Here is a 23,331-nt window from a genome sequence, read left to right on the forward strand (position 1 = left end):
TTGCCTGGCCTGGGGGCCCTGGCTTCCTTCCTCCCATCTCCAGCACTGCAGAAAGAAAGAAGGAAAGAGAGAGACAGACAGACACAGGTAGCTCTCTGAGAGGCAGAGAGAGGGAGAGAGAAATGGGTGTCTTACAAACACCAGAACTGCGTTACCACATTCGCAGGTGAGGAAGTGTAAAGGCCCCTACACTGCCCTGCCCTGTGCCCTCTGTTTCCAGGCCCAGGCAGTGTCTGTGGGTGGCGAGAGGACCTGTACTCTCTCCTGCTCACCCTGGACCCCTCTCTCTGGGCCCCCAGCGCTGCCTCTCCACCTCACCTCCCTCCTTCGGCCACCACAGTCCCCATTTTCGGCAGGGGGCAGAGGGTTCTGTCCCCCGAGGCGGTTTCTGAGCCCAGGTCCAGCAGTCGCCCTCCCGCTCAGATCCTTTCGGGGGCTCCCCAGGGCCTGATTCCCTCCTCCCCATACCCGTTTCCAACTCACCCCATCAGGAGCAGGGCTCCCGCCAAGGTGGCCCCCATTCAGCCTGCCAGACCGCTGACCCTTCCTCTCCCCTCGGCCCCTCACACATACTGTTCCCTCCTCCGGAATGCTTGTCCCTGCGGTCTTCTTCCAGCTCAGCTGCAGCCGTGTCGCCTCAGGAAAGCCCTCCCTGCCCCAGTCTCTGTGCAAGCACCGCACGCTGAGCCCACAAACCCCGCTGTCCCAAGACTGGCACCATCCGCACCTGGCACACAGGAGACCCTCGGCTTCCTGCGGAAAGCGGATGAGTCGGTGAGCGCATGCGTGCGGAGTGGCGGCCTGTGTCCCGGGGCCCCGGCTTCCAGATCCAGCCTGGCTCATGCCTTCTCACTCCTGCCTCGCCTTCTCCCCACCAGGGCCTGGAGGTGGGGGCGGCAGCTTCACCCCTTCCGCATGTCTCCAGGGCAAGCAGCAGGGACCCGAGGGGGACCAGGACTTGGACACAGAGAGGGAGGCCTGCAGGAAGGAAGCCCCTGGCCAGACCTCAAAAGGCAGGGAGGCCTGGAGCCGGGACTGGTGGCGCCAAGCCGGGAGGGGTGGGTCGGAGGGCGCATGCGCACACTCACGCACGCACACGCGCACGCACACGCACGCATGCATGCGCGCGCACACGCAGAAGCTAGAAGACGGGCCCCTATCCCGCTCCATGTCCAGCTCCACCGTGGGTCACATCTGTGCCACTCACTGCTGTGATCCTGAGCCCAGCATCGGGCCAGACGCACACCGAGGGCACAGTACACGTGGGAGAGGGCAACGAAGGGCAGTTGGCTGCTCCTAGGGGCTGCCATGAGTCAGTCTGGAGCCCCAAGTTCTGATCAGGCTTTTGCTATTTGTCAGCAGCGTGAGCCAGGGCAGGGCATTGGTCTCTGTGGGACTCAGTTTTCTCACTGGTAACAAAAATTAAATTCACAGGCCCCTGTGACAGATGCTGCTGTTGGGACTTGCCCGAGAACAGGCTGTGGGAGAAAGCTGGGGAGCTCAGGGGGTGTGGACCAGCCTGAACACGGTGGGTGCTGCTTGGGTTCCTCGGTGGTCTGCAGACTGAACGAGCCCTAGAGCACTAGGAGGACTTAGCACGGAGCAGCAGAGGGAAGTTCCTGGGTGAGCAGCAAAGCAGCAACATCTGGGGCGGGATTGGGACCGAGGAGGCTCCAAGTATGGCAAAGGTCTCGGAGACCACGCAAAGGAGCTCAGGCTCCAGGTGCAGCAATGGGGAGCCATGGGAGGGCTTTGAGCAGGAGAGAGGCCTGATCTGACTTGGATTTAAGCCAGCCATCCAGGACAATGCAGGAGAAGCCTTGGGCCCGTCAGAATCACTCGGGGGCACCGTGCTGAAGAGTGCGGGAACCAGGTAGGCAGCTCGGGGGGCAGATCCAAGCCGGGGTAGAGAAGGAGTCTGGGGAAAGAAGCTGGGCGCTCAGAGTCCGGCCTTGCCTTCTGCGGCCATGCTGCAGTGTCCTCCTCTGGGAAGGAGGCCTGACGGCATCCGCCCTGCCGAGCTCTGGGGCTGGCACGGAAAGCGAGAGCCACGATGGTGGCAGAGGTGACCCCCAAAGTGTAAAGCACAGGGCTGGGCAGTAGAAATTTAGGCTTTTTGACCTGTAAGATCCATGATTCGCAGCCCTCAGCTCTGCACTGTAGCAAGAAAGGGGCCCCAGGTAGCACAGGAGCAAACGGGCTCAGCTGTGCGCCAGTAACTCTCGGAGCTGGGAATGCTGACCCCGGGCGTGGGCTGACACGCGCCCACCAAGTCCTCCTTCTTACCACTCCTCACGGCTCCTCCCTTGGCCCTAATTTCTTCCTATTCCTTTGTTTCTAAAACATCGCAGCCCAGAGGAAGAGAAAGCACAGTCAGACCTCCGTGGGTTCTGCAAGTGCAGACTGAACCCACCATGGGTGAAAAATATTCTTTGAAACAACTGTGTATGTATCAAATACATAGACTATCTTGTCACCATGCCCTAATCAACGCCCTCTAACAAGAACTGACAAAGCATCTAGACCGAAGCAGGCAGTGTGGAAAGCAGAGGTTCTTTCTCTATGAAGAGAGCACCGTTTATTCTGCCCAGGACTGGGGTGTCTGTGGAGCTTACAGTCCGTGAGGTCATGGAACCACACTCCCGAGGGTACCAAGACAACCTCTGCTTCTTTACAAGCACGCATCTTACGGATGAGGAAATTCTCCCAGAAAGAGAGCTAGCAGATGGCTTGTTTTCTGGCATTAGACCCAGGGTTTGCCTAGGTATGTACCAAATGATCAATCTGTTTCTTTATTTTGATGCAGGGCCTCATTAAATCATTACATTGCCCATACCGGGCTCACAATTTCAATAATCCAGCCTCAGCCTCCCAGATTGCTGGTATCATAGGTGTGTGACACCACGCCCAGCCGCGGTGTTTCTAAACTGTACTGACTGCCCGAATGAATGGGCCTTGGAGAGTCGACCCATCCTGCTCTCATAGCAGACATCACTAGTGGATCCCAGCACGCTTTTCCCTAGAGCAGTGGCAGTGAATGCTGCACCTGGCTATTTACTACCACTGAAAGCGCTAAAAGCTTTAGGGCATCGATTTCAGGCTTCTGAATTCTCAAGGCAGCACCGCAGGCAGGCAGCTTTGGCCGGTGGCAGCGCGTAAGATGTGAGGTTGGGTTCCACCTCCCCGTTCTGTAGACGAGGAAACAGAGGCACGGGAAGGTCTCATGCGGAGTCCTTGGGGACCAGCTGGTGCCCTCTGGCTGCCTGCTCCATCCAGCCCGTCCAGAAGCTCTGAGAAGCCTGGTCCAGCTGGGCGGGCAGGGGTGCCACGGGGGAGCACAGCTGTGCGGCTGGCACCGGCTCATCCCGGCGTCCCCCATGCCTACGCCAGCCTCCATCAGCACGCAGGCGATGTCCTTTCCATCCTCCGCCCGCCGCTCCCCACAGCTGCTCTTTTGAAAGCCCTGCATGGGAAGCTGCTGACGCGTCTCTCTGTTCTCTTTTCAGACCATTGTCCCCTCATTGGCGCCAGCCGTGCTCTTGCCTTGGCTGCTTAATTAACAGTATTATTAATGCTGAGAGGGAAGTCACCAGATCCTCTGTCACAGCCACTCCAGCTCAGAGGACAAGCCCCAGGCAGTCAGGAAGCAGGTCTGTGCCAGGAGACGCCCCTGCCCATCTCTGCAGCCCTGCCTTTACCAATGCCCAGCTGGACCGCTCAGCCCCACCTTCCTGGGGCAGCCAGGGTGGGCCTCAAGGGACAGCGGGGAGGAGATGGCTCTGGGGAGCCAGTCTGCAGGGTGCGGCCTGCTTCTTCGGGCCTGCTGTGTGATGGTTGCAAGTTAAGCCTCTGGGGAGAGGTCAGGACCCTCTCCCAGGGACAGGCTCAGAATCCACCACCCCACACAGAGAAGCAGCCACAGAAGTAAACAGACACGAAGTGGACGTGTCTGGGAGCTGTGCTCCCTCGGGACGGCCAGCCTCCGTCTCTGCTCAATGTTTCTCGTGTAAAACGCACAACCAGTGTGCCTGGTCCTGGGCTAAGGATGGGCGCCCCAGGAGAACCAGACCCAAGACCACAGCTGCCTGCTGCTGCAGCCTCCAAAGTCACAGCGACACCTCTGCCGTCAGAGGCCAGACTCCTGATGAGGTCGTGGGAGCACGGTGTCCACCTTGGGAAAACACGGCTACCGAGTCCTGCAATGTAACTGCAGTGTCGGTACAATTATTACTCCCATTTTACAGACTTGGGGAATGATGTCCGGAGAAGTTATTTACCTAAAGCACATACACGGCTACACGGCCCAGCGGGTAAATCTAAATGTGTCCCCCGATTTCAAAATTTACTTTTTCAAACTTTTTTAAGTTACGAAACATTTCCTTCTGAAACAATCCTCCATGGAAGGTTTGGGAAGTGAGGGAAAGACACAGAATGAAGTCCTGAGTTGCCCTGGCCTCTAGATTCCTCCCAGGAGCTCAGATTTCCCTGAAAGTTTTTAAGTCAGCCCTGCGTTTCCCTGTGCAGCAAGCCCTTGCTTCCCGCGCTGGCCGGCCGGCTCACCTCTCCGTCCCACCCTTGCCTTCTCCTGTGGCCACCTGGGTCCCCTCCTGCTCTGAGCACTCCACCGGCCCTGGCTACTTCTCCAGCACCCTGCCCCTCCCAGGGTGCTGTGACTGCAGGTGTAAGACACTGGGTAAGGGAGGTATAAGCGGAGGGACCCACAGATGTCAAAGCAGAGTACAGGACAGCGGGCACAGGGCGTCAGCAGCGGGCAGCGGAAGCTGAGGCCGGTGGGGGGCGGGTGGAGTTGGGGAGCCCGGGGGAGTCATTTTGAGGATTGGGGAGGCCGAGGAGAGGTGTGCAGCAGGGAGCACCGGCCACCCCAAGGAGGGTGATGGGTCGGGAGTGGCAGCCCGGGCTGCAGGGCCAAGGGCATTTATGGGGGTCAGCGTCATCGGATGTGGGTGCTCAGCGGAGGTGGGAAAGTGTGCCCAGGCTCGGGAGTGGATGGCCAGCTCTGGCAGATGGATGGCTCCCGTCCCTGAAAATCTCCAGGGACAGCGGAGCAGCGCAGAGCCCCGGCGTGACTCACAGGCTCCTACGTCAGCCAGGGCTCCTGCCCGCTTCTGTCCCCAGTGTCAACGTCACTTCCCGGGCTCCCTGACGCGATGCTGACGTGGTGACTTTGATATGAACATGCTTTAACTATAAAAAGCAGGGTTTAAAAATAGCCAACTCGTCATGAGGCGCAGGAAAGAGACGCCCCCTCCCCACACGGGCACCTAGCGCCGTGGGGCTGTGCCTGTGGCCTCCCTCCTCCCCCTAGAAGGGAGACTTACCGTCCCCCAGACTCCTCCCAGTCTCCCCACTGCTTCAGGCAAATCGTCCATGCCTCAGTGACTTCTGCCTCCTCCCCAGGCTCACCAAAGCCGAGGACAACACACAGTCGGTCTGCGGGGGCCCGGGGGACGTGGGGGACTGCACACAGCCCGCTCTGGACACTGTGTGCTTGGGTTCGAATCCCCTCCCTCCTCCTTGCTGAGGAGTCTTAAGTGAATGGTTTGAAGTCTCCAGGCCTCAGTTTCTACATCTATGAAATGGAACCCATGACACAGGGAGATCCGTGGACGCTGGGTAGGGGTGGCCCCTGGCAAGGCAGAGCTCAAAACTCCAAGGTCCACCAGGCCCGGCCAGGGAGTGCGGCCTCCCACTGAGACGCTCAGCAGAGAGCAGAGCCCATGGGGACAGCCCGAGGGCCTTCAAGCCTCTTGATTAATGTTCTATTTAGTGCAATAAACCACACAACTACTCAACTCCCGCAAACTCCACTCTGACCTGGCAGCGGGCAGGTGCAGCTGGCGGGATGGGGCTTCTGAGTCAGCCTCGCTGTTAAGCACAGCCCTGGGAGACCCAGGTCCTCTTCCTGCTGTTGAAAGGGTGGGTGGAGGGCGTGGACAGCGGCGGAACCCCGTGGTCCTCCGTTGTGGCATCGGGCATAGTGGTACAGGCAGGCAGCAGTGGCTTATAGGTGGCCTTCTCTCCCTCAGCCTGACTGTTCTCTTCAGCACAACAAATCTACATGTAAAATCATGGCGCGTCCTCGGTGGTACCAGCGCTGAGCATCTTCTGCCTTCACCTGCACGCGCACTGATCAGCTGGCCGTGCAGGGCCTGGCTGGATTCCATGCCGTGTGCAGGGCTCCACCTTCGTGGCCGGCCGTGGCCGGGCCCCTCGGTTAACCTGGTCCTGTCCCCGTGCCTCTCACCCTCTGCAGGCTGGGCGGAACCCTTCTCTGGAGCGGGCAGCAGGTAAGAGCGAGCCCAGCAAGGCAAGACTTTCCACGCCTCTGCTTGCACCGCCTTTGCTGACACCCCCTGGACAAAGCAAGCCACACAGCTGAGCCCAAAGTCAGAAGAGGACACCAGAAGGTCACAAGGCAGAAGACATACAGGCATTCCCAACTTAATCGGAGAGACATCTGCCTGCACTTCCATGTACCACAGCACCACTCACCATAGATAGGGCACTATCCATCCTCTGTTGAATGAATGGATAAATAAAATGTGGTCAGTTGGGCTGGGGACTTAGCTCAGTGGTGCCGCTGCCTGCCTCGCAAGCATAAGGTCCTGAGTTCGATCCTCGATACAAAAAAATGTATGTGTGTGTGAGTGTGTGTGTGTATGTATGTATGCATACATACATGCACACACACACATGGTCTGTATACATAACAGACTACTTATTCAGGCATAAAAAAGGATGAGATGCTGTCATTTGTGACCTGAATAGAGCTGGAGGACATTACGTTAGATGGAATAAACCAGAGGTGGAAAGGAAAGAACCACCTAGCCTTGCTCTTGTGTGGAGTCTAAGAAGTTGATCTCGCAGAAATTAAGAGTAGAATGTAGGTTACCAGAGGCCACAGAGAACAGGAGGGCAGGATGGGAGAGGTTAACTGACAGGGCCTAAGTTCCAGGTAGACAAGAAGTTCAGGAACAAGAAGGTCACAGCCGGGTGGTTGTAGGTGACCGTCACGAGCTGTGTATTTTACAGAACTGGCTGGAAAAAGGCTTCTGAACATTTTCACCAAAAAGAAGTGATAAGTGTCAGAGACCATGAGCGTGTTTAACCTGATTCCACCACTCCCCGAGGTATGGAGACTCATGTGATGGTAGAGCTCACTATGTATGACCTTCCTGGGTTTATGTATCATTGAAAAAGGAAATTTAAATTAGAATTTTTTAAAAGAAAGGATCGGAAGTGGAAACCACACCGAGTCCACCCAGCCTTTGTCAGGTCCGGCTCAGCACCAAAACGCGCAGGGGAGCACAGCCGCGGCTCCCCAAGCCCGGGGGCTGACCGAGCTGGGCTGCTGTCGTTGCCCGGCACCACCAAAGGACCGCAGTGTGTGTCCCTCAGCCCGGGCAGAAATCCAAAGCACAGTCTACTGGACGCACGTAGTTCTCTCCCCATCACAAAGTCAGTCGCTCGCAGGGAAACTCTCCTCCGCTGGACAGTCTGCAGACGCGGGTGGGGATAACACGGCCCCTCGGTGACACCGCTCTCCTGTGCTGCCCACAGCCTGGAGGGGAGAACGAGCTGCCCTGGCTTCCCGAAGCCAAGCTCTGAAAGGGGATCAGGGTGTTCAGTGACAACACAGCCAAGCTGTGGGAAGGCAGCAACGTCCAGCCGCTCAGGGCAAAGCTAAGCATCTGTTTGTTTGAACTGCAAAGGCATGAGGAGCTTGCAAAGCAAAACCAAAAAATACCTTGACTGTTTGTTTCACTGTTAACCAAAGTTGAGACTCCAATCCTGAGGCCTCCGGCTCTCCAAAGACCCACTCAGAAGCCGTCACCTGACTCGGCTTCACAGATGCCCTGGGTGTGCCCCGGGGAACTCACGGGGATGCTGCAATGGGCCTGGCTCAGAGGAGACCCCGGCGCGGGGGAACCCTTCCAGGGAGGCTCACATCAAGATCCTGGACCCAGAGGCAGAACTGCACCCACACCCTATCAGAGCCCGCACACAAGAAGAGGCCCCCTTAAATACACTCGGGGAAGTAACCACTGCTTTTGTTTGCATAATGCTGGTGATAAACCTGAGGCTGGTGGGAGGCGCGATGCAAGCCCAGGAGGTCCCAGAGTGCAGACTCTGGCGCTGCTCCCCACGGCCCTGTGGGGGACACACTCAGCACACCAGGGCTGAGCCTGCTGTTTTCAACACCCAGCCCAGCCCCAAGCTGGCCACCAAGGGACACACAGAGGAGCTCACCTGAAGGCCCCAGTGCACACCTTCATCACAGAGCTGCCAGTGTCCCTGAGTCTGTCCCAGTCAGATGCTAGGGACACAGTCACAGGCCACTTAATGATGGGAACTTTCTGATAAATGCCTCACTGGGTGTCTTCATCATTGTACAGATAACACAGCAGGCTCCCAAAAGCCACGGTGACCATGGGTGATACAATCTCACGGGACCACCAACACGTAGGCCACCCACTACTGGCCGAAACGTCTTTACACAACACATGACTAAATGCTTCACCTGCCCAACCCCAACGCTGCTCTCTCTCTTCCCCTTGGCTTGATTTCCCTTCCCCAGACCTCTTAGAAGTCTCCCCAATTCCCCCTACACCCAAGAATGTCTCTGTATCTGTCAGATTTGCCTGCGTAACAAACCATACCCAAACTTCCTGGCTTCATACACACACAAATGTGAGTCTAGCGCACAGTCCTCCCGGGCTACAGTTTGAGCTGAACGCAGCAGGACCGCTGTGGCTGCTCAGGCTTCCAGGCTGCTGTGGGGCAGGTGGAGGCTGGCTCTCACCAGGACAGCTTGCCTTGTACTGCAGCAGCTTCACAGCCTCATTTGCATGCGATCCGACTGAGCTCTGCCGTCCCAGAAGGCCCTGCCTTGGAACGGGCCCAAAGCCATTTCTGCCACACTCAACTGACTGACTCAGGTCACGTAGCCAAGCCCGGTGCTACGGACTCGATTGTTTCCCAAAAGACTCAGGCATGAAGGCTCAACTCCAAAAGGTAGCTGACTACAACCTGGGAAAGGTGCCCTCTCTGAAATCCAGCCTTGCTCACACCTTGACCTCAGACTCTCAACCTGCAGAACTGTGAGAAAATGCACTGGTGTTGTCTATTTCAACAGTCTAAGTTGGCTGAGACACCCAGATTCCACAGACAGAGAAAGGACCCCTTCTCTCCACAGAAAGCACTGCAAAGCCACATGATAGACGCAGATAAGCAAAGGCCAGGGAAGGAGGGATGGAGGCCTTTTCCAAACAGGGAGACCACAGCCCCCGCAGTACGGAAGTTAAGTGCACCAGTCGCGAAGTGACAGAGGATGGTGGGTACATCTTCCAGACGCGCGGCTTTGGCTGAGTCATCCAACCTCTCTAATTTCTTCATCTGACAAATAGAGATTAAAAAATATCTGCCACATGGAGCCATCACGAGACTAAGAGGAGGGTTGGAGCTGAGGTGGTCACTACCAGGAGCTGCTCAATAAGCCTTACCCCTGCGGACATCAGTGTGAGTTCTGGCTTGGTCACTTGCCCACTGTGTACCCAGGGAGCCCCTCAGCCGCTCTGCGCCTCGTGTGCATTTCCTTGTGACCTCGAAGGGCACTGCGAGCCTCAGTGCCGAACTTCTGACAAGAAACCCATTTCGGTGGTTAGCCCGGGACGGGGTCCCTGGGGCGGGGAGGTGACCTGACTGGGAATATGTCGATGGGAATGTTAGTATTTGCCTCTGAGGAATAATGAGGGAAGTGGACCATGGAGGTGCCTCGGAAGCCAGGCCAGGCTTGCACTTATCAACATGGGAGCAGTCATAGGAGAGCAACACAAAGTCAGTGAGCGTACTCAAAATGCGACGATTTTGGCTCTTGACGCCAAAACTTCTGTGAAGAGGATCCACGTGAGGCAGGGCTCTAGGATGTCAGGCTCCTCGGGACATTTCCTTCGTCTTCATCTCCTTCTCCCTTTACCCATATCCTTGCTTCTTCGCCTGCACCAAGCAGGTGACGTGTTACAGATGGCTCAGGGCCCACAGCCACGGAGGACAAGATCTTCCTTCAGCTACGCCCAGAGCAAAAATCCCAGGGAAGGGCTCTGATTGGCCCGGTGTGGGTCCCACGCCCATCTTTAGACCAATCACAGTGGCCAGAGAGTTGGGAGCGCGTGCTTGGCAGCCCCAATCAAGGGCACACATTGCGAAGAGGAAGGAAGTCTGGAAGGAAAGCGTGGGGATTCCTGGTAGCCGCAACCAAAAGGCCCGCTAGGGCTCTGTACAACCACTCCGGCTCTTCTGGGCCATTTGACTAAGATTAAACCCTCAAGGCTCAACAAAGTGAAAGTCAAAAACTCACTCAGCAAACAGGACAATTTAAAAATATCATAATTTTAAAAACGGATGTCACCCCCGATGCTGTGTGATGCTGCGTCTCCTGAAAGGATCATCGTATGTGGGCAACCTCGTTCAGCACCTCGCACAGCACGGCTGAGGTCCCATCTACGTGTCCCTGGCACGCTCGGGACCAGCCATGGCTGCCCGATGCCACCGGCCCGTGAAGCCGAGTCCCGGGGCGGTCGAGCACGGTGGAGACTGAGCCCTCTCCCCTCGGTCCCGCAGGCAGCCTGCCTGTGTCCTGCTGTGTATTCCGAGAGAAACTGTATCCATCTGCTCTGAATTCCTCTGCACTCGCCTCACTCCGGCCAGGCTCTGCACAGGGAGCTGTGGGCTGTGAGAAGACTCCCCTCCCTGTTGGCAGAGCACAGCTGGCAATGCCCACAGGATGGCAGGGCCCCCGGCTCAGAGTGTGACCACAGCCCTCGAAGGCTCATCCACGGGGTCAACGCAGGACAGAGGCTGGGGAGGGGGAGAAGCCCGACGTCCCAGGGCCCTGGGCCTAGAGGGGGCTGGGCACAGCTTCTGCCAGCACCAGCTGCAAGAAGGAAGCAGTCAGCTTGGCACCCACCCTCCCTCTTTCTTTAGCTGGGCGGCCATGCATAACCTCAGTCCCTCATCTGAAGAATGGGAGTAAGATGATGTGGATCCCACGGAAAAGTAGTCCAAGGGTCACGAGATGGGGAGCAGGAAAGTAGACATTAGTGGATTATATTGTTACCGTCGTGATCGTCACCACTGTTGTCATTAGCAGCAGCGTCACCACCACGATCACGCTTCCCGTTTTCATCCTCACCACATCACCGTAACCGTCACCTCCATCACCACCGCCACCACCACCACCACCATCATCCCCATCAGCGTCACCTTCAGCGTCACCATCTCGCCATCAGCAACAATCATCCATCATTGTCTTCATTTCCATCATCATCACTGCCTCTACCACGCCCACCACCGTCATCACGGTGGTGGCTGTCACCGTGCCTTCCAGCACCACCTTCCCCACTGGGCAGAACCCACTTACTAGGCCCCACTGGTGGCTCCACCTCCCTGCAGGTCACTATCACTTGGCCTGAAGCTTAGGCAGCAACTCTTCGCTGCCCCCTCTGGTCCCGCTCCCCAACACGTGCTCCCGGTCTAAGCCTGTCCACCACCGTGGACCGAACCCGAAGTGCCAGTCCCCGCTGTGGGGCACTGATGCCCTGCCCCTGGGGCCCCTCTCCGCCTTATCACCCACATCCTACAGCCCCAGTCTCAGCTAATGGTCCCCCTCTGTGCCAAACGTGCCACAGTTATCTGTGCCTCCAGGACAGTACACCGGGGTGTTCTCCCTGCTGCCTGTCACCCAAGCGGCCCCTTCTTAACAGAACTGCCACCACATTACAGCTGAACAAACGCAGCGCCTGTGGGAGGCTTGGGCTTCGCTAAAAGGAGACGTGCACAAGAGAGGACAGAGGTGTTAAAGACACGTCAGCACCAACAGGAGTCTCTCCCCAGTCAGCAGAGGAACTGGGAGACAATGGCTGTCTCACCGGGATTCAAGTTTGTCTACCTCACGTTCCCGTGAGGGAACACACCCAGGACTCGGGGACACACTGGCCGTTGTTCTTACCCAGTCTGGACATGTGCCATTACCCAATCACCCTCCCTAAGCAGGATCAGCCCCATACTTGCAAGGGACGTGTTGTGTGGGAAGTGCGGTGGTTAACTGAATACTGAACCCGGAGCCTTCACACGGAGCTACATCTCCAGGCTTTTCTGGTTTTCATTTTAAACCAGGGTCTCATTAAATTCCCCAGGCTGGGCTAGAACCAGCAATCCTTCTGCCTCAGCCTCGCAGTGCTGGGATCACAGGCGTGCACCACCACGCCCAGCTGGGATTCCTCTTTCGAAAGGCTGAAGTTACATCACTTCTCCTCCTGGCTCAGACCCCACCCCTCCCTTCCTGCCTATGTGAAGACTGAATTTCCTGTACTACACAATGGTTGGTTGTGCTCGAGGACCTCTGGGAGGCCCTTCCTGCCCTAAGCAGGAGGACAGGGGCTGTGCATCTGGCAGACCTGTGCTCCCCTTGAGAAGAGGAGCCACCCTGCAAGTTCCCGGAGGCCTGAAAGTTTGGGGCCTCAGTGTCCCCAGCGGGGTCTTGTGGAGACGGTGCTTTCGGAGCACTGGGACAGGCACAGGCGGCGGAAGCCACTGCAGACTCGGATGGCCCGGCTCCTCCCCCTCCCCCTCCCCCTCCGCTGTGCATCTGGCAGACCTGTGCTCCCCTTGAGAAGAGGAGCCACCCTGCAAGTTCCCGGAGGCCTGAAAGTTTGGGGCCTCAGTGTCCCCAGCGGGGTCTTGTGGAGACGGTGCTTTCGGAGCACTGGGACAGGCACAGGCGGCGGAAGCCACTGCAGACTCGGATGGCCCGGCTCCTCCCCCTCCCCCTCCCCCTCCCCCTACTCAGAGCTGGAGGGGCCCCCGGTGCCCACCTCCTCCCTCCACACTCCAGCGAAGACAGCATCCAGCGAGAACCTTTGAGAGCGAGGACTGCAGAACACATGCTACCCTCATGGGGCTACGCGCTGTAGATGGTGCCTCATGCACAAAGCATGGCGCGGCCCCCCTCCCACCCCAGCCAGCTGCCCCCTGTGCCTGGGGAAGGGGTCCCAGGGTAGCCAGCGAGGGGCAAGGCCCTAGCTCCTTCCCAAGCCGCTGCCCCTGCCTGCTGGCCACTTCACACCTCCTCAACTGCACACCTTCTGGGGATCAGCTTGTACCTGGGGACACCATGAGGATTTGATCTGACCCCTCTGCCCCAGAAAAAAGCAGACACTGTGCCCTCTGCACCTTGGGACACTACTGCTAAGAAAGCTGGCCTATCGCACTAGCCCATCACCTACCACTGTGGCCTCTCTGTTGAAGTTACATTGTTCCACACCTGTGTTAAGTGCTCCCTGACTACCACGGGGCCTTTGCACTTGCCAAATCCTCTGCTACAAGGTGCCTTCTAATCTCACCTTTTCAAAAGACTTCTCTGACCCCTCAACGCATAGTAATCCCACCTCATTCGTTTTCAAGAGCCCAGTTCACACCCTTCATAACAATTTTCATATCGGTAGCAATGTTTATCTGTCAACAAAAGCCAGCAAGTCAGTGTTTCTCTAGGACCTAGCATGATTCTCTGAACATGGAGGCGCCCAAATATTTGTAGGGTGGGAGTATGGAATGTTCCTAGCTTGAGTGCTTGAAGAAACAAAGAAAGGACCACTTGAAAAGGGTTCTGAAGGATGAGTAGAAGTTCACAGGCAGAATGGAAGGTAACAGAGGCAGAAAGCACAGGAAGACGTGACCATGCAGGCCTGCATCTGTGAGACCTGGTGATATAGGGCCAACAGGTACAGCGCGCACTGACCAAATCCAACCTCACTTTACCTATCCCCTCCACTCCCTATACCCTTCCCACCCTCCTGGTCATTTTTCTACCTCCTGGGGGACTTTATTGCGATACTGGGGATGGAACCCCAGACCTCACATGTGCTAGCCAAGCACTCTAGCACTCAGACACCTCCCCGGACCTTTGAGACAAAGTCTCACTGATTTGCCCAGGCTGGGATCAAACTCACAGCTCTCCTGCCTCAGCCTCCCAAGCAGCTCAGGTTACAGGTGTGTGCTGCCGCTCCTGGCTCATCGCTCTTTCCCCTACAGTGAGCCTCCAGTGGAGAGGATTACAAGAACGTTCCACGCATCAAGAAGTGAAATAAACACATGTGAGTTAGTTTTGAGCAGCAATTCCACGAGCCTGGTAAGAACTAAAAACACATGTGTCTAAGCCACAAGTGCGAACACTAAGCTCGGCGATTGCACACACAAGTTAAACGCTCCGATACCTGCACTTAACACCGCAGCGCAGCGAATAAAGCTGAGTGGTGAAACACGTGTAGCAATTTATACACGTTTACTTGGAAAGACATGGGTAAAAAATAAAGTGACAAAGCAAGAAAAGGTTACAGAAAAAAAAAGACTTCTCTTCGTGCTTTTCCCCTGCTCCTTGCACACATTTTCATTTTGCACGGTGCCGGAAAGTTGTGTCTCCGCCCTTCCGGGGAAGGACAGGAAGCCCGGCCAGGCCGGGGCGCTCCCGGGGCACCCCCGAGGCTGGACCGGGGGCCGCCGCCTCCCTCCGTACTGCCAGGGGCTGGGACTTCTGCCAACCTGGGGTCACCACCTGCCCCAGAAGCACAGAGGTCAAGTCCAGGACCTGGATGGGGGCTGCTGGGACCTTCTTATTTGTGCTTATTTTTATCGTATTTATTTTGCGGTGCCCAGGTGGAGCCCAGGGCCTCGCACTCGCTCGGCAAGGCTTCACCCCTGAGCCACAGCCCAGAAGCCCTTCGCTGTCCACCCGCATATGCAACATAAGGAAGAGTCCGTGAAACACAAGTGTTGTGTGTGGACGCCTGGTTCGTTCAGCGGAGAGGGCCACTCTCCATTACGGGCAATCGCAAACCTCCAACGGCTCTAAAAGCAAAATTCTCAAACTTCCGCGCCTGCGGGTCTTTACCCCACTTACTGTTGCGTTTTCCAAAGGGCTGTGGTGTTGACTGCAGCTTCTCGGGCTGTCACTGAGCACCCTGCCTCGCCCGTGGCTCTAAAGACTCTGGATCCGGGGACGCAGCCGGCCGAGGGAGGACGGCATCTCGCACTGCGCAGATTAACCGTGCGCATTACCAACAGCAGTGATGCCTCGCCCTGGGAGCACAGTCCTCCTCCTCCTCCTCCTCCTCTCCGCTCCTCCTACCACACCCCTCTCACAGATGGGCAGAGCGAGGCTCCACGGGCAGGCGCGTTTGTTTGCCTGGCGGAAGCAGGATCTGAACCCGACACCAAGGGCTCCTGCCTCGTCGACTCTTGTCGGTCACTGCACCCCTTCTCCTCCCCCTCCTCCCGGCCCGGCTCCTCAATGAGTCCTTTGTCCTCCGAGGGGCTCAAGGCATGGAAGGGCGAGGGGCTCCAGAGGCTCTGCTGTGAAAACACTGTGCTGCCGGGCTGGAATTTCCCTGGGGTCGGAGTCTCCTCCAGCCTGCGCTGCAGGGCCCTCATGGGGCCCAGGCCGCAGCCCCAGCGCACACCCACGGCACTGATCGGGGAATCCCTGCAGGCCCGAGCACCCTCCCCACCACCTCCAGACCTGGAGGGCTCTGTATGAGACAAAGGCGGGGCTGAAGGAGGCCTCTGGGGGAGCCCCCTGGCCTGGACCCTCGGCCCTGGCACTCCAGGAGCAGAGGAAGAGGGGCGTGAAGATCTCCCGTCTCTCCCCACCCCAGCCGGTCCTGCCTGATGAGCACTCAGCAGGCAGAGGGGCGGGAGAACTGAGCCAACCCAGCCTGTGCTGGAGCAGAGCATTTATCCAGCACTTACTGCGCGCAGGGCATGGAGCAGGGCGGGGAGAGCATAAGGACCCCATCTGGGCCGCGCTCTGCCTCCCGCAGGGAACGTGGCCTCAGGCAGGGGCCGACCACAGGCAGTGATGACACTGCTATGCCTTCTAGGGGTTTAGTTTAAAACCATGGAGGGCAATGGCACCTTTCCTCGACTTCCGGTCCCTTTTCTGCCTGGTCTGCAGAGGGAGCACAGAAAATTCCAGTGCGACCTCAGTTTAAGCCCATCCACGTGGCAGAAAGACGGACAAATCACAGCCCCTGTCACTCAACAGGGAGGCACTGCAAAATGCAGCACGAGGCGACTCCGGCATCAGGCAGCATCGAGGGCGCTCAGGCTCCCTGGGACCAGGCAGTGTCGTCTAACGGGGCCACCGCGTAGAAGTGGCCCATCCTTGACCTAAACATCAGCGTGCACCGCGTGACTGTAGGTCAGCAGAAGAGAGTCCAAAAACAGACCCTGAGATTCACCGCGAATGACTTTCAAGAAGGCACCCAAGGCAATCCAAGGGAGGGAGAGCTCTAACCAACAGTGCCGGGGCAGTGAATATGACAGAAATAGAAAATTCTCTGCCTCGTGCCATATACAAACCCAGACCAAAATGTTCCACTGAGCTAAATTTAACAGCTACGTTTCAAAACCTAAAGCTATGGGAATATACACACCCACGAAAGAAATCAGAGGGCTGGGGTACAGCTCAGTGACAAGAGCACTTGCCTGATAGTCACAAGGCCCTGGGTTCTGTCCCCAGTAGCCCGGGAAGAAACAGAAAACTTGGTGAAATGGACATCTTGAGATTTTAATATATCTGCTCTTCAAAAGTCACCATGAAGAAAAGCCATAGCTGGAGAGAAAATGTCTGCAACCGAGAGAAATCATTTACACACAGAACATAGAACACTTACTGCTGAATAATAAAAATGATAATAAAAAGATCTAACCAAAAGTCGGGCAAATAACTAACAAATTTATCAAAGAAAAGACAGAGAGCACCAAGGCACATGACAAGGTACTCCATGGTGAGATGGTGCGGACATCTGAACCGCCCGGCCTGGCGCCCAGCCCCGCCTCGGCTCGGCTCCTGCTCTCCCTCTTTTCTCCTCCCACACATCTCAGGGAGAGGCGCAGCCTCGGTCTGGCTCCAGCTCACGGGAGCTGTTGCCACGAGTATCCTCTTAAGAAAGTTCCATTACTGAGACTGTCCAAAGCTGGGGTGGTCACAGGGGCACAGACTTGCTGGGGAACCATCCGTTCAGAGAGACCACGATCAGACCCATCAGCCCAGTCCCCTGCACCCATTTTCATCTGGGGAGGCCCTTCTCATTGGAAGGGCCCTGGGAGGAGACCCAGCCTACTCCTCTGTGAAGTTGGACAGGCAAAACCTCAAAGCCAGACTCTCTCCATTGGTTGTCACACTGGGGAGCCAGTAGGCAGTTACTCCCATTCTGCCCCATACATGGAAACCCGGAGGAAGGGTACACTTGGAGGAACCTGGGTATTCTCTAGGGAGAGATCCAGGTGTGGTCAGTATCCAGGGAGCCCTGCTCCTCCTCCTGCTGCTGCTCTACCTCCACAGATGCTGGCCGTTGCTAAGCTTCCCTCCGTGGTAATGCCTTCATCTGGGCAAGTCAGCCGAAACTAGGAACCTACTTACCCTGGACAACCGCTTCCATCACCACCCAGGGAGCACCAATCTCTGTGACACAAAGAAGCCTGTCTTCCTTTCGGTTCCCCGGTCTTCTTCCTCCTCTCAGCACCAGGCCTCACGTAGAAGAAAAGATAAAGGTAGGGGTTGCTACGCCGAAGCTTACTGCACAGGGTATGGTCAGTCTGTTTCCTAACTGGGTCAAAGAAAAAAAAAAGAAGCAAGAAAAAGCAGGGACGAGGAGGTAAGTGGCACTGATCGTTTGAGGGTAAATTCCATGTTTTGTCGGGGGGGGGTTGGTGATTGGCTAACCCACCACGACGTTCCTTGTGGGCCAGTTTAACAGCGGAGAGGGGCACGAAGGGGACTCTGGCTGCACATTAATGGGCCTGCAGAAGCTCGTGGATCTGCATTCGCCTCATGGAGTGATCCAGATCAGTATCCACTATGGAGGGTACAGAATCTCTGCAGCAGACAACTGAACAGCTCCCCTGCAGCAGGTCCTTCTGGGAACTCTGCTGATCTGAAGAATGTAGTCTTATTTGGGGGCATCACTGTATCCCCTCCTCAAAACCTTCTCAGATTTACTGTAAGAAGCCCTCCAAAACGTCACACTCATCATCCTGGAGATGGAGGGCATCGTCTCCCTCATCCCATCCTCCTATTTCCCCCCTGGGGAAAATATCAAATTCAATGGTCCACTCACGAGCATCCCAGAAGTCAAAGCAGAGGCAGGAGCTGGCTGGATCGAGGAGCCACCGTCTTGTTCTCAGAAATCACCATGGCATTGGTGATTGCACTCAGGGACTGGAGCAGACAAAGAGAAGCAATTCCAGGGGCTGCAGAGCCACTGGACAGAAGCAAAGGTTCTCCATTGTCCACAGCCGTCAGCACATCCAGCTCCCCGTGGCTGAGATTTGTGGCGGAGAATTTTGCCCCAAATCAAATATGGTGTCCTGATACCTGCAAATGGGACTTTCATCCAGGGTAACGGTCTGAAGGCTAACGAGGGCTCCGACACGGGAGTTAAACCACTTCAAGAAGTCCCTGGGCAGTAGCCGGGCGTGGTGGCGCACTCCTGTAATCCTAGCACTCGGGAGGCTGAAGCAGGAGGATTGCTGTGAGTTCAAGGCCAGCCTGGGCTACACAGTGAGTTCCAGTCAGTCTCAACTACACAGTAAGACCCTGTCTCAACCACCCCCAAAATAGAAGGAGTCCCTGAGCAAAGACCCACATTGTTCTCACAAACTCACGTGATGGAAGGTTCTGGCCAGATGGTGGTGACGCTGTGGGTGTCTATTCCCAGGCGGGAGTCATCTTTACTCTCATAGGTCCAGTGCGGGTCAGGAAGAGGAGAAGAAGGGTACAATACAGAGAACACCTGAAAAGCAAAGCAAAGCAAAGACCCAGAATGGAGTGGCCCTGGAAATCCAGCCACTCAATAGCCAGCAGGGGATCAACAAGGCGGAAAAATAGAAGGCATTAGCCAAGATTCCCAAAAAAGAAGCAGGGACCAATTGTGTCTGTGGTCTTGACTCTGTATTTTGCAACTGACAATTTCGCGTCCAGCGCTGACCACGGCCGCTCGAGTGTATTCCCAGCTACTCAGTCGAGTTCTCCCTCGTAGCGTCACTGTACTGGGGACAGCTGAGCCCGAGGGGCTGCCACTGGCAGTCACCATCTCACTGGTGACGCTATGAAGAAAATGAAAGATGTAACCTGGTGTGGCATCTGGATGTTTAGAGACGATGGCACCCACGCTGCAGTCTCTTACAGGACAGGCGCACTGACCGTGAACGCTGAAAGGGGTCACAAGCTTACGCCCGAGCACCTGCTACCATCAGATCCCAAGCCCTGACGTCTTCCTGCCCGGGGACCTGGGCCCCTGTCAGTGATATTTTATCAGCAGTGCTTATCCCTCCAAGATGCTGCCTCTGGAGAAGGAGATGGCCGCAGGGCAGCTCAGCAACAGACAGAATGTCCTCGGCTGGGCTTTGTGCTGGTGCCCCCTCCCCCCGCTGGCCGGTACACGCTGGTCAAAGACGTCACTGACACCAGTGGGGGAGCAGGGGCAGGTGGGAGCTGTCCCTGGTGAGACCACAGAAGGCGGCCCTGCTCTGAAGAAAGCAGATGTTGGTTTTGCCACGGGCACTGCAGGCACAGATGTAGCAAAAGAGGTACGAGCGTCATCCGAGCAGACGACAACTCCACCAGCACCGTGAAGGCGGCGATAAGGGGAAGAGACGTCTGGGTCCCTGACAGCATCTCCAGGGTTCTGCAGTTCCGGCTCAGCGTTGCTGCGGTGGCTGTGATCACGGCCTTCGCTGGGGCCGGTGTCACTCAGGAGTCCCCACTGTACACCGGGCAGGTGTTGTGAGTCAGCCTAATCACGAGCACGGCCTCGCTGACCTTGGCCACAGAGCACCATGCAGACCCTTGTGAAAGCGTCACCCCTATGGCTGAATTAAGTCTCTGAGCTAAGATTGTGGGGCACGTAGGCGATCGGCTCACTGTCACCTTCATCCTTGTCTTTGCCCGTGAGAAATTCCTTGGCACTGACTGTGACGGGAAGGTGCCTCGTCCAACCAGCTGTAACACCGTTGGCAACAACTCCAGGCTGATGCAGCTCTTCAGTGAAACGAACTCCCCACATATCCAAGGCCAAAGAATGGCTTTGTGGGCACCTGTGCAGCCATCCTTGGCTCTGTCGCCATAGGCACATTCATCGGCCAGGTTCTCAGCGTGGAATTTGGGTTGGTCCTTCAGCGGCACCAGGCTCAGCCTGTCCTGCGACCGCAGTGTCTCTTCAACAGGGCGGAGAGCTTCTGCGGGGTCGGCTGAGCGCTGCGGCGACCCCAACCCAGACTCTGACTCACTCTCCAAAGCTCCCGAGGGAGGCTGAGCACGGTGTTACGGAAGAGGAAACCACCAGGGATGCCCGGGAGCCGGATGAGATCCACCACGCTGAGATGGAGCTGTGCTGAAGCCAGATCCTCTCCTGCTGGGGCCTGAACCACCATCCAGACTCAGATGGAAGAGGCCAGAGCACTCTGCAGCTCCCCCATGCAAACATTCCGAAGTCCCGGGACCTCAACTCCGCGAACAACTTCATGACCCACCCTGAATTCACCAGAGGTGAAGATGTGCCATTCTTGCAAGATCCAGAGGAAGCTCTTGAAAGGCTCTTACGACCTGGACTAGGGTGCTCCTGTTGGGTGATGCATGCTGACGAAAAGAAATCCCGTGGGCTGCGACCAAGTGGAGACAGCTGCCACCCGTTTGGACAGCCCGGGCCTCCGCAAACCCTGGAGCCCTAGGTGTGGACGTCCATCCTGACCCCAGCTCTGATTCCTCTGCTCCGTTCTCATCTGTCGCATCTGTGAGGCGCTGGTGGGGCTTCTCACTGCCGTGGCCACAGTTCCCAAGTGGGTGACGCTTCTCCCCCTGACCGTGCAGCACGAGCACAGACCTGTGGGGATTTCGACTTAAACCTGAGTTAGGGTTTGTAGCAGTTTAGGTTCTGGGGCTTCTGAATGCTTTCGTGGCGCGAACTATGGGATGCTTTGATCACTTTGATCTGAGCCTGGATATGGTTCAGGGCCCAGGCAAACTCCAGGAGGGCAATAGTAGACTCTGCTCGTTGGGAATATCGGTTGTGATATTTTAAAGAAACTGCCACACTTCCGTTTGTGAGAAGAAGGCTACCTGAACCACCAGCCTTTTCTTCTGGGTCCCTCCTCCCTCACCCCTCGCGCCTGAGCTATCCTAGTGGGGGAGAGTAGGGAAATGCCCCTCCCGCATGTCCCACTACAACATAATCCATCACTGTAGAAAATAGAACAGAACTTGACTTAGGTTTTGTAAAGGTTACATGCTTTGGCAATCTTTTCTCTGTCTTAACTACTCACAAGGGGGAAAGAAAAACAGCTCACCCGAGGTGTTAGGTGTTCACCTATATATTTATTAACTGCACTGGAAGATCTAATTCTGTCAAGTCTTTTACTACCTCCGATTACTTAAAGAAGGAAGCCAGTACCGAGCCTTGGAGGCTGTTTTACCATCCCTGCTCCCAAAAGACATCATGGCACCCTGAGGCTCGTGTCTCCTTTTTAAAAGTCAGTAGCGTGTGTGAGCGCGCGTGTGAGTGTGTGTGTGTGTGTGTATTCTGGTTTCCATAGTAAGAGAGAAAAACATAGAAATGTTATGCAAAAATAGTTTTCTTTAAATTGGAAACTTATATTTTTGAATTAGCTACATGTTTTTTGTTTAAATAAAGTACAGTCCCATAGCCTGTGGAAGGGAGGGTAGAACCAGCTGTGTGACATGACAGGTGACTTAGTATATTTATACTTGGTTTAAAACCCAATATGCCGTATTTCCTCTCTTTAAACAGCCCTCTTTATACTTAGGGGGAAATTTTTGTGGGGCTCTAGACATTTGTAACAAATTTTGTTGATAAGGAATTGGGGAAGTTTAAGTGTTTATGTACTTGTGTTTTATACGCTTTTTCTTTTCAGTCTCAGTGATCTAACAGAGGGTCAGTAAATAGGGCCTAAGTTATTAATGCTTTTCCCCATGGTGGTGTTTTGGATTTGAAAAGAGTCAGACGTGGAGAAAGGCAAAACACAACCCTACATTGCTCTCTTATTAAACCTAACGAAACAGGTGGTAAACTGAGGGCAGTGAGGACGACGTCCAGCAAGGAGGGACACCCGTGTCGGGGAATGAATGCACGGGCCCCGTCCCCAGCTCTGCCCACGGGGATGGACTGCAGGGCTTCTTGGTGGCTGCTGGCTAAACTCCCAGCCTTCTGCTGGGTTTGTGCTTCTTGAAGAATTAGCGGGCAGAATGATACCAGGTCCGAGAGGATGCTCTGATTTGTTGGTTACACTTTTTTATGGTTCTTTCACTCCCTGATCCCCCTGGGGTTTTCCATTAGTGAGTTTCTGTGCCAGGATCTGATCTGTGAGTCCTTCCCTCCCCTAGAAAGAGTCTGTGATGACAGTCAGAACACCAAGTGGAGGACAATGCTGGTCCCGGCAGTGGGTGACAGTCTCGAGGCCAGGACCCTCCGATAAGGGTCTTCTGCCCTCTTCCACGACTCCTTCACCTCTGCAGGTGTTCACAGAGAGGGTGCTGAGAAATCCCGCTGGGCCCTGTGGATTCTTTAGGATTTAGGTCTCCTCTCCCCTTTGAGCTTCAGAAGCAAGAGTTTGCACAGAGACATCCAAACGATTACCTCACTGCCAAACCCCAGAGGAGCCCAGCAAGCTCAAAGGCACCAGAAAAGCTTCCAGGGCACCTCTTCCTTACTTTCGTGCCTCCCTTGCCTTACAGCCGAAGCCGCCCGTGGTACCCCCTGTGCACACACACACTCACGCTCTGCATGCAGGGATCACCCCGTGTAGGGTGCGGGCAGGCACTTAGAAATGCCTGCTGTGCTTTTGTCTTTTAGTGCCTGTTTGCAGCACATGATGATTACGTTCACCCTGGGGAGCTGTACGCAGTCACAACACATCTCAACGCTTTTCACACGCCCTTGCCCTCCCCTCTCTCTCCACTTCTTGGTCCTCTTCCCATTTACAAAAGTTCTCTTTGTTTCCTATTATCTCTTATTTTTCCCTTCAATTTATTGATACTTTGGATTTCTCATACAAGAGAAATGATGTGCTATTTAAGCTTCTGTGTCTGATTTATTTAACAGCATCACGGCCTCGAGGTGCATCTGTTTTCCTACAAATGACTCCAGTTTCTCCTTCTTGGTGGCAGAGTAGTACTCCGTTGTGTATAAATACCAGACTTGCTTTATCCGTTCATCTGTTCATGGACGTATGGGGCCACTT

At 55.8% G+C, this 23,331-nt stretch overlaps 2 pseudogenes; both read left to right on the forward strand.

The window, feature by feature from the left end:
* Nucleotides 1-11,935: 11,935 nt before the first annotated feature.
* Nucleotides 11,936-18,587, forward strand: LOC109117401 (annotated as a pseudogene).
* A 157-nt stretch (nt 18,588-18,744) lies between these two features.
* LOC117285682 lies at nt 18,745-20,472 on the forward strand (annotated as a pseudogene).
* Nucleotides 20,473-23,331: the final 2,859 nt, after the last annotated feature.

The sequence above is a fragment of the Fukomys damarensis genome, unplaced genomic scaffold (genome assembly GCF_012274545.1).
Source record: "Fukomys damarensis isolate Sample0158 unplaced genomic scaffold, DMR_v1.0_HiC HiC_scaffold_12, whole genome shotgun sequence".
Taxonomy (NCBI): Eukaryota; Metazoa; Chordata; class Mammalia; order Rodentia; family Bathyergidae; genus Fukomys; species Fukomys damarensis.